Below are 19,176 nucleotides of genomic sequence, written 5' to 3'. Positions count from 1 at the left end.
TAGGCTATTAAGAAATCGCTGGCCGATGAAACAGGCAAAATTTTCTGTATCGCAAAATTTGTTAAATATAGAAAGAGCAATGACCATACTTTCTGGAGTATACCTAAGCTTAGACTCCCATGAAAAACAGAAGAAAATGTCAGAAAATCAGTGCCTTGAGACTCACTCTTTGAGACGATACCCGCAGCGACTCATTGCCGAGACTGCGTTCCCTGTGTCAACTGGAATCCCATGATTGTCACCCAGAATCCCAAATCGGTTTCCGCCCACCTATTAGAACGTAGGGCGGTATTGCTACTTTGGCTGTTGACATGCTTTACCACTCTCCGCAGAGTCACTTTGTTCTAACCGTGATATCCAGAGGCATGACAAAGTCATTTGATAACATTCTTCACTCTGCCATTCTTGCCTCTCTTCAAACTCTAGGTCTCCCTCACGGATTGCTCCTATTCATTCACGCCTTTTTAAAAAATCGAACCTTCAGTATACGTGTCCACGGAATGCCATTGGGTAACTTCACGTCCAATAGAGGACTGCCCCAGGGCTCCGTTCTCGCCCCCGCATTACCTAATGTGCCCTTTATTTCTCTTCTTCGAGCCCTCGAGACCATTCTTTCCTTATGTATGCTAACGTACGCCGATCGTATAACCTTCTGGTGCTGTCACCCAGATGCGTCTGTCCATCAGTCGGTCCTCCACCAAGCGCTGGGTGTCTTGAATATCGCCTCCCACCTTTGGCTGTAAACCCCGTGCCTACTATATCATGTTTTATTCGCATTGTAAATAAAGCCGGCTTACGAAAAGCTCCCCCATAAATTTAACGATAGATAATTTTCTGATTTCTGAGATAGAAACTGTTTGTATACTTGTCCTTCTCCTTCATACATCATGGAGTGGCACTCCGTGGCTGACAGCCACCCGTAAATCGGCTTACGCTACCCTAGGTCTGACTCGTCGCATACCTATACGCTCTGGTGGCCCGCCAGCTTGTGCGCTCTATCCTCCCGCCCCGGATAATGCATAAGGCACAATTTCTACTTTCCACCCGCAAACAGTGCAACTCCTTTGAAAGTATCAATCGTGAGGCTATACTCGCCAAACATATCTCCGCCGTCTAACACACACATCCATGCTACAGGAGTACGCCCAAATTAATGCACATCGATCAACGGGTGGCAAGCAGACCTCGCAAACAGTCTCTACAACTTCGTTTAAAGGACTTCCTTCACGTTCGCACTGTCACCTCACAGACAATCGCCGCACTGTATCCCCGTCGGTATCAGCGGCGTATCTGCCTGAAGGGTGCATATTGTACACCGATGCACCACATACTGCAGAGCCGGGAGTTACTGTGTTGTATAGTCGCTCTCATCTGCACCTCACCTCTCGCGTGACTTGCAGCGCGGATACCTGCAGCCCCTGGCTTTGGAACTTCATTTACAACGTGATTGCTTCCCTTCCGTTCGTTCCCACATTCATTCATTCATGTCAAGCTTCTTTAGTGGTACTAACTGAGACGTGGCTGAACGACACTATTCGTGATGCCAACATCTTTACCAGTGCATGCAATTTCGAATTTTTTCGCTGTGATAGACAATTGCGAAGGGGGGGCGGTGTTCTCATCGCGATAAAGGAAGAATTCATTGCCACACCTATCATAATCGATTCTTTCCTTGGATGTGTTTGGGTTTCTTTGAATGATGGCGCATTTCGTGTCATCATCGGCGTTTTCAACCGTCCGCCCGACATGTCTAGTGCGCTTTCAGATGAATATGATCGGGTGCTCAGTGAAATGTATGCGCGTTTTCCCAATTCCTCTGTTATTATATTTGGAGATTTTAATTTTCCAAGAATTAATTGGTCAACACTTTCCGTAGTGGAGACAGATGCAGAAGCACATTCTTTTCTCAGCACTTGCCTTGATTTTCCATTAACACAACTCATTAACCGACCAACACGATCAACTAAAGCCTCTTCCAATGTACTTGACTTAGTTCCCACAAACAAACCTGATATATTTTCAGGCATAACTCATGAGGAACGCATCTCTGACCACGATGTTATCACTGGGTACATTAAATTTCGCGCTAGTAAAAAGATATATACTAAAAAGAAAATAAGATGTTATGGCAAAGCCACTTTTGATGCAATTAATGCAGAATTATTAAAGTTTTCTGATAAATTTTTGCATGATTTCTGCTCTCGCTCTATAGAGCAGAACTGGATCCGTTTTAAAACTGCCCTCAATGATCTCATCGACCAGTTCATTCCCATGTTAACCATTACCTGTGATAGCAGTTCTCCTTGGTTTACCAACCGTCTTCGGCGGCTGAACAACAAAAAGAAAAAACTATACAGACAGGCAAAACTGAATGGTCTTGTGAGTTCACATGACAAATACAGAGCATGTGAAAAGGATTATAAGGCACTATTAAAGTCTACTCGGCGCAACTTTTTTTCTCATGACTTGTCTTCCATGCTGAAAAATAATATTCGCCGTTTTTGGCGTGTGGTAAACCCAGTAATTCGACCTGACATCACTCTTACAGATTCTGTTGGTGTTCCCATCCCTGATTCAGAGTGCGCTCAACTTCTTAACGATGCGTTTGTAACTGTGTTCACAGATGAAGACATTACTTCCTTGCCTACATTAAGCGCATTAGTGGGACTAACTATGAACGCGATAGTCATCAGTGAGCCTGGTGTTTTATCTCTACTAAACAATCTGAAAACATCTTCTAGCTCTGGTCATATATATGGGTTTCAATAATAAAATGTTGAGGAATACATAACATAGCATTTGTTCCATGTTAACCGCATTATTTTCCCAGTCGCTATCAACTGGCACCATTCCTAACGACTGGCTCATAGCTAAGATAATAACCATTTTCAAATCAGGTGATCGTGCTTCTCCGCTTAACTATCGTCCCATCTCCTTAACAAGTACAGTTTGTAAATTACTCGAGCATATTATACATACTCAGGTCATCAACTACCTTGAAGATCATAACATTATCTTCGATCATCAGCACGGTTTTCGCAAGGGCTACTCATGAGACACCCAACTTGCCGGTTTTATTAACGATATTCATGCACTGATTGACGCTGGTTTTCAAGTTGACGCAATATTTTTAGATTTTTCTAAAGTATTTGATCGCGTTCCACACCAAAGGTTGTTGCTTAAACTTTCCCAACTGAACATTCACCCTAATATTACTGCATGGATAGCAGATTTTCTCTCATCTAGAATCCAGTTCACATCAGTTAACAACTCTAACTCATGTTACGCTAATGTTACGTCTGGAGTTCCACAAGGCAGTGTACTGGGACCTTTACTTTTCCTCATCCATATTAATGACTTACCCAATTGTGTGACGTCCAGAATCAGACTATTTGCTGACGATTGTGTGCTTTATCGATGTACAACCTGTAACACTGACAGCCAGCCACTGCAGTCTGACCTTGAAGCGATAAGCACATGGTGTTCTAATTGGTTAATGCCGTTAAATCTTTCCAAAACTAAGCTAATGTCTTTCACCAACAAACCACGTATTCCTACCGCCTACTTTCTTGATAACAATAGTGTAGAATTCACTACAAGCTACAAGTATCTTGGCATTAACCTTCAATCCGACTAATCATGGAATCATCATATTAATCTCACTGTTGCCTCCGCTAACCGTACTTTCGGACTTCTCAAACATAATTTAAAAGAGGCCGCGACACATGTAAAAAAAGTAGCGTACACCACATTAATCCGTCCGAAACTCGAATACGCGTCTGCCATTTGGGATCCTCATCAGAATTATATCATCAGTAACATCGAAGCCCTGCAAAACCGTGCTGCGTGATTCATCTTTTCTGATTATTCATGTTACACCAGCGTCACCTCATTGAAGACTAAAGCCGAGTTAGATAACTTAGCACTGCGCCGAAAAATTTCCCGTCTGTCACTCTTCCACAAGCTTTATCACCATCCTTCCCTTCATGATGAATTCTTTCAGCCACCGCCAGTTATCTTTCCACGTCGCGATCATCCTTACAAAGTAAAACGCATTAACTGCCAGTCATTCCATTATGCCTATTCTTTTTTACCACTCACAATAACCGAATGGAACGCTTTGCCATCAGAAATTGCCACAGAATTCGATCTAAATAAATTCCAACATCTTATGCACTCATGTTTCAACAACTAAAAAGGTATTTTTTTCAGCGTTCTTTCTTCCGCCTTGTCTTCTTTTGATTTTATATTTTTTGTTTTGTACTTCAGCGCACTTTTTCTACTGTCGTATTTTTTTTCTTTTTCTAGCGGTGCTGTTATTTATTCTCAAATTTTGCTGTTATGTGCATTGTTGCGACCCTTTCTGTGAATGCCTATTTATGATTAATATTTTCTGATTCCTATTTTATTTTAGTGCAATATTTTAACCTTATAACAATGCGTTGTGCTTACTCCCACCCCCCATGTAACACCCTCAAATGAGGGCCTTTGGGGGTATTTTGAATAAATAAATAAATAAATAAATATAGTTCATCTTTACACCGACACCCTCTCACCCGCATTCTTACTCGGCAGGAGGAGGTTTCCGTGCGCCTGATTTGTGCAGGGGCGGCTCTGACTCCATCCGTCATCGGGGGCGTCTAAAAAGATCTGGCAGTAACCGACAGGCGCCCTCCCTGTGGCGCTGCACCGGACATTTGTGATGTGCGGCAATTGTTGTGGACGTGTCCAGGGACGGTTCCTATTAGAAAGCGGCTCCTCCCTGCGGTGGAACAGCGAGTGTGATTATGTGATGTGGACAATGGAGAGTCAGTTCACTGGCAACCTCTCCGACTGCCTCAGCGAAACTGGTCTTCACTCCTTCGTTTAACTTTCTATCTCCTGCATTCCATCCCCCTTTCTCAACATATGCCTCATGGTTCACTTCTCGAACAAAAAAAAAAAAAAAACTGGAATTCATTGAAATTAACTGCGCTTATGAGAAAGGTCGTTTTGTTAGAAAGTCCGCGTTAAAGACAACGAAGAAGAGAACCATCGCTTCTGCAAATGGATCTGATGTGTTACAGCGAACACTTTCAAAGATTCCTAAAAATATTGGTTCAATAAAGAAAAAAAATAGGTGTAGGGTCAAACTCTCTGCCCCGGTGGTCACAATATGCTGCAAATTCCCTCTAATTATCTATGTTTATAACAAAAACCCCAAATTACTTTTTTAATTATCATAGCTGTGTGGTTAGTCGTGGTTAGTTCCAAGTGGTACTTTGCTGCCGTGAACAAGACGATGTCGTACCATTTTTTGAAACGAAGAAAAACTCAATTTCTAGAGCCCTGCAGCGCCAAGAAGTCCGACTCTTGTTCCCGCACGCGCACGCGACCGAAACTGAGCGCAGGAGGAGAGCCGGAAGTATGGCGTAAGCGAAGCGTCCGCCGGTGACATGTCGTAATGAATGCAGCGGTCAATTCGAAACGCGTGTGCTAACATTCCTCGCTAGAGAACCTCGGCGCTCAGCTTAGACCACGGCCGGCGTTATGAACTGCGTCGTCATTCGTAGTAAGAAAAATTACACTCATCATCTGCTACGCGGCCGCTGCTTTTGGGAACACTGATTAAGACACGTGGCCCTCTGCTGTCTGGCTAACTCCAGAAAAAGTTTTAAATCTCTTTTTTTATGCGAAGCATATTACTAGAGCTACACTACAGCCCGTCGAGCGCGGCGGTGGAGCTACCATTGACCTTTAGCGTGACCACGTGACACCAAGTGACAACATGACGTCACAGCAGAGGATAGATGGGCTGCCGGCTCGCGCGGTCGGCCGCGGCGGTGGAGGCTCCACATCAGAGGCGCGGCGGCTGACCACGTGACAACATGACGTCACAGCAGAGGAGAGATGGGCTGCCGGCTCGCGCGGTCGGCCGCGGCGGTGGAGGCTCCACATCAGAGGCGCTGCCTGCTGCTGCTGGGGGTACATCAATACAGTCTATAGGGAATGGTGGCGGTGGTGGAATAACTAAGGGTGTTTCCAATGTACTTTCCATGGGTGCCAAGAATGCTGTTGTAGCCGGTGCTGGGGCAGCGGTTGTACACTCTGCATTGAATTCACCGATGATCCCGCATATAGCTGCCACGGCAATCCTTGCTACACTTCTAGTGGTTGTATTAAAATGACCAAGTATTCAACCAAGGAAAGCCATGTATTACCAAGGCTAGCCATCAATATGCTTCGCATCTGACTAGGCTTAACCTTAGCTAAGCCTCAGCCATTTTTTTAATTTTTGTCACTACCTTTGTGTAAGGATTAAAGATACTCGACTGTGTGCAGATTGCTGTTTAACGTTAAATATTGTCATTGCTCTGTCAATTATTTCTGTCAAGCGTTTATTTCTTTTATGCGGTATCGGTTTGACTGCTGCCATAAATGAGAAGGACTTGGTAGATGAAAAGATTCTAACTGAAAACATTGCAATTTTAGCACTAAGGTGCTCCGTACCAGCTGCCTCAATACGGTTGCGTGTGCTTTATCAGACATGTCCCATGCTGTAAGAAGCGCTAGCACTTATTTACGAAGTCTTGTCCGCAGATGTTTAGTACTCTCTAGTTGTATAACAAGCCGGAATCAACGAAATTTGTACCTTTTATGAATTTAGTTATTTGCAGCCCCACTTGGACACTCCAGAAAAGAACATGTGTATGGGATGAAACGGAGCCGTTTTCACCTCACGTGTTCAAAACGCTTTCCGTCAGTTGCGATGCACCGTATAATGCGGCCTTTCATGGAATTCACCGCAGAAATGAGCATCTCTCGGTGAAATTTTTCAACTGATAGCTTGATACTCTCCTTCACGTCTTCGAAATTCGGTGGCTCCGTATTGAAAACTTCGTTCTTAACGTATCCCCAGAGGAAGGTATCCAGTGGTGGCAAATAGGGCGATCTTGGAGACCAAGCTGTTGTCGTTGTAGGTTTGCAAAGGTGCTCTCCAGGAATTGCACCGAGGAACCAAAAATGTGTAGCGGGGCTCCGTAGTAAATTTCACAGGTTCTCCCGTCTTCCTTGCACCAGGGGTGCTCCGCCAGAGACGGTTGGTTTCAACTTGATGACTGAAGCTTATTTCTTCGCACCAGGGGTGCCCCGTCAGTGACGGTCTCTCGATGAGTAGAGATGCAGGGATAAAGGCAAATACTTCAAGTTTATGTACATATATTTACAATCATATACAAGTTAAGGCACTGGACACAATTTAAGCGGCAAAAGGACAAACAACAAACAGGTGGAACTGGCTAATACTAGGGGAGGCCCCTACTCGGCGTTGCCGAAGATGCGTAGCATCTCACCTTAGCGCAGAACCCCGCTTCCCACTCCGGGGCCCGGTTTTAAAGCCCTAAAGGCCCGGCCCACATTTCGTAGCACCCAATCATTCTACATTCTTCATATCATTGGCTAATCGAGAGCATGGTCAGCCCTCCAACTACCGTAGGGTAACACCCTTTCCAGAAAAACAAACGCACGGTCGTGCCAGCATGTGCGGAGTAGAACGTTCTCTCCACCACAAAATAAAAATAAAACAAACACAAATACACATTCGTGCCAGAACGTGCGCGAATCGGTTCCGCGGGGCGGGTGGACACCCGTACTTCCCGGCGCGTTCGCGAGCGGCCGCGTTCCAAGACAGGAGACGCTCCGCTCTGAGTGCCCCCAGCCGCGTTCCAATGACCCCCGCGAACGCTACCGATCCCTTACACGCCCTTCCCGAGATTCTACAAAGGGCTCAAATGACACTTTTAGAATTACAAACAAAAGGGATCGGTGTCTGACACGAAACTACCCTTCGGGTGACATAACATAAACAAAACGTACACATTCAAATGCGCGTTTCACACCTGTAAAACCAGCGCATTCACCGAAGTCCAAGCTGTCGCGCTGCGACCAGTTGCACCAACAAAACCAAAAACAACAAAATGCACACGGGCACCAACACAACATCACGCAAAATGCACACTTAAAGGGTCCCTGAAACGGTGTCCATGCAGGCAAGGAGAAGTCGAAGTATTGATAGACATTGAACGATCCATCATCCTACCGCAAAAATTTTTCATCTACCTTGTGTGGAACCAGAGATAATGGCTATTAAAAATGACCACCAGCCTTTTCCCTCTCAACTCGTACACCGGAGCGGACCATAAAAAAATAAAGATTACAGGCCGGGACCATGCTCCGCCCACAAATACGTCATCGACGAGATCGGTTTGTTTACTTCCGGTTGACGCGCTCTTTCGCTCGCTCGCTCGCTTTCCCGCTGTCTGCTGTGTTCACCTGTCTCGCAACCGTCGCTGCGGCTTCTCTCGTATTATGGACCCCGAGCTGAAGGAACGACTTTTGCGGATGAGTGCCGAAATGGGATTTCAGCCTTAAGGCGGGGACATATGTGCGAAAAGTGTGTGCGATTCGCTGCGGCGCGCCGTTGTGAACGACGTCGTAACGACCGATCGCAGCTCGTCTCCTGCGTCCAACCTGCTGGATGTCAACGACGAGCCGCGCGCTGAAAACGCAACGACGGGAAGCGGGAGCCAATACGAGCGCGAAGAGCGGCAGCGTCATGGTGCCGTACAGCGCGCTGCTCAGGGCCCTCGGGGCCGAGCCACGCCGGACCGGCCTGCCAGCCTTGATGCCGGCCGCCGGCGACTGAAAAACGCGCTAATATTGTTTGTTCTCGTCCATAGCAAGCCCTTGGATAGATGCATGTCAAAAATGCATAATTTCTGACGATCGTTGGCCAATACCGAGTTGCTGGTAAAAGTGATGACTGCGATACAAGCAAATTTCATCCCAAAGCCGCTTTGGTGCTGCTGCTACTTGGTGCGGTTCGCCTACCGTCTGCTAGCTCCGTTGCTGAAGGCATTGTGGAAATCGAACATATCTTTTATGATGGGACGAGTTCGCAGTAAAGCGATGTGAATAGTAGGCCTTTTATTATAGCGCAGGCGACTTCCGAAGCGCTGTCAGCTGCGGTTTCAATGCGAAACCAGATAGGCCTAGCGTCGACTAGGGCAGCCTGGGACCAGCGCGCAGTTCGTCGCGCGGCGTTGCCGCAGGCGGTGTCGTTGCCGAAAGATCCACTTTTGCACAGACATATTTTCGTTGCTCGAATCTAGGAAGCATCCTCTCTGGTATCATGGCTGTTTTGCATTTTCTTGTGCGAACGTGATGTACGCCGAGCATGCCGGCCGGCCGGCCAGCCTGGATCCCGTCTGCAGGCGTCATAAAAACGAGCTAAAGTGTGTTTTTGACGTAAATAATAAACCCTGGGATAAGATATGTGAAAAATGTGTCATTTTTGAGGATCGCTGACCAATACTGAGCTGCTGGTAAATGTAACGACTGTGATACGAGCAAATTTCTTGCCACAACCGTCTCGCAGCTGCCGCTGGCCCGACGTGGGATCCGGCTCGCCTGGCGCCCGCTCGCTTCGCTGCTGAAGGAGTCGCGGAAAGTGACCATACTATTTTATTGTGAGATGATGCTGTTGACTGCAAAGCGATGTGTAGAGTAAGCCTTTTATTATAGCTCAGGCGACTTCCGAAGCGCCGGCCGCTGCAGCTTCGATGCCAAAGGGCAATAGGCCTAGCGACGACCACGGCAACCAGGCAGCAGCAGAGCTCGTCGCCCGGAGCGCCTGCGAGAGGTGCCGTTGCCGAAAGCTCGCAACATAAGCAGGCATGCTTTGTCGCTGCTCGAGAAGTATTTCTGATAACAAGGCGATCTTGCCTTGTGATATTTGTACACCATCCCAAGCAGCGCTCAGGCATTGCTGCACGGCGGCGAAGTGCGACTGCGACACCGGTTGTGAGCGAAGCTTGGGTAGAGTGGCGCAGCGATGCTCACCGCTCCGTGTGTCCCTGCTTGTAGTGGGGCGGCAGTTCGCAAGCGACGATCGGTGCGGCGCGTTGGCCAAGTTTTTAAGGACACGCCGTTCAGAAATCGGGCGCTGAATCCTGACGACGACGACAGCTCGCTCACTTCCATCTTTCGGCAGACAGTGCCGAAGGGCAATATCTTGCCGGTCCCTGGCTTTGCAATCAATGACGCAGCACGGCCGATTCATTTCGATTGAGCATGCGACGGAGGTCACGAAAGAAATCAGTAGCGCGGTGACTGAACCGCACCTCGATATTCGATTCGACGGCGACGCCGGCGGAGTGACACAAGCGGTACGAGCAGACGACAACAATGTAAACCGGAAGTGTAGTACTAATTTCTGACACCGAACACACAATAACTGCGTAAACATGCATATAAACGACAACTCTGCTTGCTGAAATGCGAAATGTTTCCGAAAAGAGTAAGAGTGTGAAGTATCTAGAGCTTCTAGTTTGTTAAATGCGTGATTTCACGTTGGCACCGCGAACCAATCATAGCCCAGCACTTGTGACGTAAAGAGTACAAACTGACGTAATGAGTACGGATTCGGGCGGAAGTTCACCGCCGCTGGTCGCCGCGAGGCTCGGGAGAGGTAGTTTTTGAAAATGTATTATAAATTATCTACTCGCCTTTGATGTATTGTACGCGGCATGAACGTTCAGTGGCTTACGCTCTACATAATGCAAGTATTTGTTTGCCAACCTCAGACACCCCTTTCAGGGACCCTTTAAATACACACAGTGGCATGCCTGCCGTGCGCCGTAACACAGCGTCCAAGTTGGTGCGTTGCACCCAGTTCACCAGCATGCACACCCGCGTCCTGCTCGACACACACACCGACACTCGCAACTAGAGCGTTCAGTAGCACTCGCACGACGTCCGTAAGTGGCCACATGAGCCTTCTTAGTCGCACCGAGCGTCCTTGTGTGCGTTCGAGCCACTACGCGTCTCAACACAACGCCTAACTGCCACTCGGCTCATTAGGCTGGTGCCACAGCGGGGCGAGAGCTCAAAAGCCGGTGCCCTCCAGGATCAAAAACGTCGCGGTACTCGATCGGTTCAAATCCCTGACCACGCGACGCCCTTGAGAGCACGCTCTCTCCGGTGTGCCAGTACAAGCCGTGTCCTGTGTAATCAGCATAGCTCCTGGCCAGTCTAATCATATCAGTGCGGCTGCTTTTGCCACACGGGATTTGGTGTACTGCAGCACGGAACGTACTGCTCCACGCGGTGACTTTCAACTTGAAGGCCACGCATCTGCCTCCAGCTACTCTGCCTCGCTTGGAGCCATTTTTACCTTTACTGCACGGGCAAACCTTGAAATTGCCGCTCCGTGCTTGATCGGCGCTTGCCGGCTTCGTGGTATAGTCTGAGGCTGCATGAGCTCCCTGGCAGTTGCTTGACCCTAATTTGCCTTGTGGCAAGTCGCCACGCATCTCCTTGTCCTCGAAGGACCTGGTGGGACACACGTCGGGTGCATTCAGCAACTGCGCGGCGCTCTGCCCGGTCGGCGCAACAGGCCCACCTCCGTTCTCTGCCTCGGATGAAAGGCACTTTCCATCAATAACGGTACGGGGCTCTTCATGCCCCATGCCCGACACAGTGTGCCGTTCCAACAACGTTACACTTTCTCCTGTCACAAGCTCGCCGATCTTACATCTATAGTCACTGGCCGCTTCAGGCTGAGCGAACGGCCCTTTTCCCCGGCTTCCTTGAGACCTCGTTTTTAGAATTGTCAGAGTGACCTCCAACAATCGTGAACTCGCGTCCGCGTCCCTGTTGTCATTTGGGGTAGAGCTAACCTTTGTAGCTGGATCGTCGGAGTGCACGTTCACCGCCTCTAATACCGCGACGCTGCGTTCCGTCACGATACTTTCTTGAACTGCGACTCCAGCTTCGCAGAAATCTGGCTCACCCTTTACCTCTGCCCGGCTGTCCTCTTGACCTGCGCCCGACAGGCATATGCCGTTGCCCTCCAGCACTGGCGGCCTCTCCACTCGGGACTCAGAGCAGTTCTACATGGCTAGTTGACTAGCTCTCCTGGACTCTTTGAGCTTAGCGAGCTCCAGCGCTAGCTGCTGGCGCTTTGCTTCTAATTCCTCCAAGACGCACTTAACATCCGGAGGTTTTTCCTCGCACAGCGGCGCCTTTCTTCCATTTACTTTTGCAAGTTCAGCCTGAAAGTACGCTAAGCGCGCCTTCGCTAATTCCACTTGGTACCTCACATCGAGTGAGGGCCGGCATGGATAGCCCTCCATACCGCCGTCTGTACTCCTCAACTGTCCTACCGGCTCGAACACATGCACAGGGACGCTAACAATGCGACGAAGGAAACTCACAGTTTCGATGCGTCGATCCGCATTCCCAGCTCCTTGGAGTCGCAGTCCACCGCCACTTTCACCGGACGCTGCGATGAGCTGTCGCACGCCGCTGGTCCTGTGCACGTTGTCACTTGCTGCGACCCGCCGGTGACCGTCAAGTCCTCGACGCGCTGCTTTCCTTCACCGGACGCAGTCTCGCGTCGCTGGTCCGCTGCCGTGGTCCTTGCGTCCTTGCCGCCGTCTCTCCGCAGGTCCTTTTTCGAACGCTGCTGTTGCCTGATCGTCGCCTTTCTCACTGTCTTCAATCTTCTTCCTGCGCCGTCTTCTGATGGCCGCAGGATCCTGTCCGACTGCGCCAGTAAATTTCACAGGTTCTTCCGTCTTCCCTTGCACCAGGGGTGCCCCGCCAGAGACGGTTTGTTCGAACTGGAAGACTGAAGCTTATTTCTTCGCACCAGGGGTGCCCCGTCAGTGACGGTCTCTCGATGAGTAGAGATGCAGGGATAAAGGCAAATACTTCAAGTTTATGTACATATATTTACAATCATATACAAGTTAAGGCACTGGACACAATTTAAGCGGCAAAAGGACAAACAACAAACAGGTGGAACTGGCTAATACTAGGGGAGGCCCCTACTCGGCGTTGCCGAAGATGCGTAGCATCTCACCTTAGCGCAGAACCCCGCTTCCCACTCCGGGGCCCGGTTTTAAAGCCCTAAAGGCCCGGCCCACATTTCGTAGCACCCAATAATTCTACATTCTTCATATCATTGGCTAATCGAGAGCATGGTCAGCCCTCCAACTACCGTAGGGTAACACCCTTTCCAGAAAAAACAAACGCACGGTCGTGCCAGCATGTGCGGAGTAGAACGTTCTCTCCACCACAAAATAAAAATAAAAACAAACACAAATACACATTCGTGCCAGAACGTGCGCGAATCGGTTCCGCGGGGCGGGTGGACACCCGTACTTCCCGGCGCGTTCGCGAGCGGCCGCGTTCCAAGAAAGGAGACGCTCCGCTTTGAGTGCCCCCAGCCGCGTTCCAATGACCCCCGCGAACGCTACCGATCCCTTACAGTTTGCAAAGGTGCTCTCCAGGAATTGCACCGAGGAACCAAAAATATGTAGCGGGGCTCCGTGATGCTCAAACTGCATTTTTTTTCAACTGGGCCAATGGTAGCTCCGAGACAAATTCAGAGACGGCGCCTATTCAGGACGCAGACTGTGTTCTTTTTCCCAGTGAGTATTCCGTCGATGAAGGAACGACCGGCAATACGGCCGTCATAAATAGCGCACAAAACATTTGCTGGCCATCTAACTTGGTTCTTGTCGCACCAAAGTGGATTCTTGTCGCACCAATAATGCCCACTGTGCAAGTTGTGACTGGAATCCCTGCAAAATTGGGCCTCGTCTTTGCAAAGAACTTTGTGCAGGAATTTTCGGTCTTCAACACATTTAATTAGGCACCAGTTGCATAAATCGAGCGTTTCTGAAAGTCATTCAGTGCCAGTTCCTGGTGAAAACGCACATGATAGGGGTCGCAGCCCTTCCTTTAGAGTGACCTCCATAATGACGATGTTCTGGCTCCGTACGCGTTGGCGATTTCCCTGACACTTGCTTCGGGGCCGGCAGAAATGTACGCGAGAACATCAATGTCAAAATCGCAAGTTGCGCTGCCTGGTCTCTTCTTTTTCTGAACATGAACTGATCCGGCACACTGAAAAAAAATGGCTGAGGCTTAGCTAAGGATAAGCCTTGTTAGATGCGAAGCATATTGATGGCTAGGCTTGGTAACACATGGCTTTTCTTGGTTGACGTTCATCCCGCTCTTCAACGGTCTCTGTGGCACGCTGAAGCTTTCGCTTCTCGTTCAAATCAGCCCTGCTTCTAGGCGGCATCCCAACACCTGGCCGCCTCGTAAGTGCCCGGAGAGCGAGGCAAGCTCAGCTTTATACCGCTGCTGTAGCGTCACGTGGTCAGCTGCAGCGCCTCTGATGTGGAGCCTCCACCGCCGCGGCCGACCGCGCGAGCCGGCAGCCCATCTCTCCTCTGGTGTGACGTCATGTTGTCACTTGGTGTCACGTGGTCACGCTAAAGGTCAATGGTAGCTCCACCGCCGCGCTCGACGGGCTGTAGTGTAGCTCTAGTAATATGCTTCGCATAATATATTAAATATCGATACGATCGTGGGACGAGGCGGCACATAACGACCAGGACGTTGGGCAGCATACAGTCTGGACGCCAGCTACTCCTCCATTTGCGCGCCCACATAAACATAAGCGATCACAATGCCCACCTTCTCGGCATCGGCAGTGGAGTGTTGCGGTTAGGCTGCATGGTGCGGCCACTCCCACAATCCACACAATGCGGCTTGACGTTTTAATCCTAGGCGGCACTTCCACACATTCAAGCAATTTGAAACAGTGGCACAGCAATGGCCTTGTCACACGCGCACCTCCAAGACAAGCGCCTGAAATGCAAACGGCTGCGCTCTATTGAGAAACTGAAGCTAACGCACGCTACCACAACCGCAACAAGAACTGCCCAATAGCACCCAGCCACTGCCACACAAGCTCTCGTTGCCACGCTAACAATAAAAAAAAAGTACGTGATTCCTGATGCGCAGCGATTACAAGAAAACAACCTAGTGAGTAAATGAATTCATGATGACGCACAAAAAAGAGCCCGTCGGGAAGCCATACCAGAAGTTCCGCACACACACACAAAAACGCGTTCAGATGAGCAGATCAGGGGTCTCAAAATCGATCCTCCCGTAACTGACGATGACTATAATTTTCCTTACTCCGAGCGACGAAGCAGCCGATAACACCGGCCGCTGTCTAAGCTGAGCGCCGAGGTTCTCTAGAGAGGAAAGTTAGCACGCCTGTTTCAAACTCGGCGCTGCATTTATTAAGACACGTCATCAGATGACGCTTCGCTTGCGCCATTCTTCCGGCGCTCCTCGCGCGCTCAGTTTCGGTCGCGAGCAGGAAAAAGCGTCGGAATTTTAGGGCTACACGGCTCTAGAAATTGAGTTTTTATCGTTTCAAAAACTGATATGACATCGTCTTGTTCAAGGCATCAAACTCCCAATTGCGACTAACCACTGAGCTACGATAATTATAAAGTTAATTAGCATTTTCGATAATTACCTGAATAATTAGAGGAGTTTTCCTGCATGTTTGTGTTATGCGTGGCAGAGAGTGTGATCCAACACTTATCGTTTGCCATATTTAACCCGATATTTTCAGGAATTCTGGAAAGTGATCGCTGAAGCACCACGTGTAGGGATAGATAAAAATAGAAATACATCGAAACAGAACGCTTTTCTGCGGTCATGCAGAATTGTTCTGTGTGGCTCACGTGAGCTCGGCCTCCAATAAGCGGCGCCTTAAACAAGTATCGCATAAAGCAAAGACGACGCCGTAGAGCCACCGCGTGCTGCAGGTGCTGCGCGTGAGAGGAAAAGAACGCGGCTCTTCACTGGCAGGGGCCGAAATGTCTGCGCTCAGCCGCGAGGACTTTTTCACGATGTCAGGACGAGTCAGCAGCTGCACTCTGAGGAGCCCTGCAGTCCTGCCTTCAGGGCGAGGACCAGATTCGGTGAGGACGCCCGCCCCGCTCCACCTGGACTGCCTCCTCCTGTGCCTTCCACGACCGCGATCCGCCGTCCCTGGCTTCCGTGAGGACCCATCACGAGCGGCGTCGCTGGGTGGCCCAGAGGCAGCCGCGACGATGTTCCAGCGATACCGAAGGCGTCGTTGTCAAGGTGGGAAGTCTTACCCTAGCCGCGCATTCAGATTTAGAATGGAACTGTAGTTCAATCGTCAGTAGTTATGTGCACGTTTAGGGATAGCTATGTGAGCTGCCGCTTCACCATTCTCTTGAGTAGGAGTCGCCTGCCTCTTTCTTGCGTATGTGAAGCGTAGCAACGCATGCTGTTACCCACATTTTGAGAGCTGGTCTCATCTCCTGTAAAGCACGGTCAGTTATGCTGGAGGGCCACTGCCGGCAGGTAAGACAGGGGTCTCATGTGACAGGTGTGTTTGATCATGCTCTTTCTGTTCAACCGCCCAGGGAGAGCAACCGCAACATCTGCCCTGCAGATTGCGGCCGCAGAAAAGACCGGACCTGGAATGGCATCGGCCCGATGTGCAATCGGCGCATGCTTCGCCGGCTGCACGACGTTCGATGGTGAGCATAGGCCACCTTCCTTTACCAGTATTTGACGCTTCGGTCACTGGTAGACACGACAAGCGTCAGCACGACTGACAGCCTTCCAGCTATAAGCACCGATTTGAGAGTTACAGTCGAGTCTAGACTCAGAAAGCATTTAATAAAAAGTCTCCACTCACGGGAATAAAACGCGGCTCGTACGCTCTTTCCGCCTGCGCTGCGTTTTCGGGTCATCACTTCATTTTACACAATATCCGCAATTAGTAGGGCCTCTGAGGAAGCCCCTGGCCGAGCTGTTTGTGATCATGGCGTGGTATGAACGCTCACCACTTATGCCAGTATCGTTTCGAAGTACTGCGTGACAGACGCCGCCTCAACATGCGTAGCAAATCTGGACACATGCATTTTTCAACGGGAAAGAGTTTATGAACAAAATTTCTTCATATATATATATATAGTAAGATTTCGCTATAACAACCAATAAATCTGCAGATCTTTCGTTAGCTGGCTTGCATTTTTTTTGCTATTAACGTCCTTGCTACCGTCAAACGCGTTCCCCATTGCATTTCTACGGGGCATTTAACTGCTCGATGGGAGCTCTAGAGAAACTGTAAAAGATTTTGCCACGCATCGAAAGAATGGGCCATTACCTTCAGTATTTGAATAACAGAACCTTACAATATTCCGATATTCAATTTTTTTTTTCGAAAATGCTGCATATGTCCACCATAAAGATCCAGTGTTTTTTGCCCGTGAGGAAAACAGATTAGATTTACCGACGCTGAATTTGCCGAGGTCGAGGAAGAAGCCCTGCGTCGTGTGCAGTGTTGCCACGACACATAAAAAATTAGTAGTAGATTTTTTCGCGAAAAATCAGTAGAAATCAGTAGATTTTTAATTTCAATTTTTGTACTCAGTTTATGAGCCCACGAATTCAGCGCTTATATTAGTACTCTGCTGTTGTATTGTAGCTTCTAAGAAATAGTACAAAAATTGGCCGCGAGATTCATGGCGATACTTTTGAAAAACCCGGGGATCCAGAGAACCATTGTCAAGCACGAAGTAAAAAACAGTGACGCCCTCTGATGGCATATTCAAAGGCGTCAGATGGTAGTTAGTACCTGAAATCTTTAGAGTATAGTATCTTCCAGACAGGGGTCATTGGGAGATCGCTGGGAGAGGCCTCCGTGCTGCAGTGGGCATAAATATAGGTTGATCACGATGATGACGATCCAGAAATAAGAAAACATGAGTCCCTTATAGCTTACGCAAATAAACTTTATTGCGTGTGAACAGGCAACTTCAAAATGGCCATGTATATGACTAGATATGCTGTGAAATTCCACAAGTGGCTGTGCCAGCAACGCCGCAATAAATACACTCATGCTCATCCTTGTGCCAGTCGTCCATTCTCCTTATCAGTGGCCTGTCAATGTTGAAGCTGTGACATGCTGAAGACGTCATCAGGCGTTTCGTGTGCAGAAGGCCACAGATAGTCTCCGTGCTAAGCTTGTTCCGCAGTTTTGTCTTCAGGTTGTTTAAAGCAGAAAATACCCGCTCAACTGCTGCACTGGAATGCGGTAAGCACAGTATAGCCGTCACAAACTCGGTCAATGCAGGAAAAGCGGCGCTTCCATCACAATGTTTTTGAGAAAACACGACTGCCCAGAACTCGTGCAACGAGGTATCTTCGCTTGTAGGGATATCAGCGTTTCTTAAATATCGCCATTCGGTATCCAAAGATTGCAAGGCTTTGCCGGAGACTAAATTCGGAAAGGCTTGCGCCAGTGGTGCAAGAGACGCTGCCTTCCCCGTCATGGACACAGTAGGATCTAGGAGTTCGAGACGTTTTAAAACCGGCTCTTGAAAAGGGATACGCTTCAGAATTTGGTCGACACTCTCAATATAAAAATCAAGGCACCTTAAGCGGAAGAACTGACGTTGCTCAGTGGTAACTGAACACTCTCCGGAAAAAGTAGCAGCTTTTGCTTTTGTTTCAGTAGAAAAGCAAGAAAATCAGTAGATTCAAGCGCTTTATCACTGAATCAGCAGAAAATTTTAAAAATCAGTAGATCTACTGATAAATCAGCAGCCGTGGCATCACTGGTCGTGTGATTACGCAGCACTGAGGGCGGCGTCTGCGCGAAACCAATGCCCATGCGATGATGGCTTTCCAACACGCTAAGAACACGGCGATAGGAAAGGATCTCGCAGAAATGGTGAATCGATCGGTTATTCAGACTAATGTCACCGCCATCCTCTGTGACCTCTAACGTATAATTACAGAGGTGCCATGAGGATGTTGCCTGCTTTCACACAACATCGCACCAATCCTGCTGTCGTTATCGATAAATATTGGAAAACTGATTTGCACTCGACCGGTAAGAAAACAATCAGATGAGCACTCACAGAATTCGAGACTAAGCAAGTTTCCTTTCCAATCTACCTTTCGAACGAGCACGCCTTCGCTACTGTAATTTTTTAGTTCCCTATCAGAGTTATTTGTATGCATAGGAGCTGCGAGCTAAACAGAGTTACTCCAGGAGTGGCCGCACGAAATGCACATACAATGCATGCGGCTTGAATTGTTGAGATCTAAAATATTGGTATAAGAATAAGTACTAAATCTAATAGCTAATCATGGTGGAGAGATGAGAGCCTGCCGTAAGGCTGCGAGGTGAGTGGGAGGACAAATTGTCAATATATTGTGCGAGGAGGGAGGTATTATTGCCCGCTGCGACAATCGCCTGGCACTCGAGGGTGC

The sequence above is a fragment of the Amblyomma mixtum genome, chromosome 3 (assembly GCF_055824585.1).
Source record: "Amblyomma mixtum isolate Tamu chromosome 3, ASM5582458v1, whole genome shotgun sequence".
NCBI classification, from domain to species: domain Eukaryota; kingdom Metazoa; phylum Arthropoda; class Arachnida; order Ixodida; family Ixodidae; genus Amblyomma; species Amblyomma mixtum.
The sequence above is the reverse complement of the archived record's forward strand: the minus strand, read 5'-3'. Positions refer to the sequence as shown.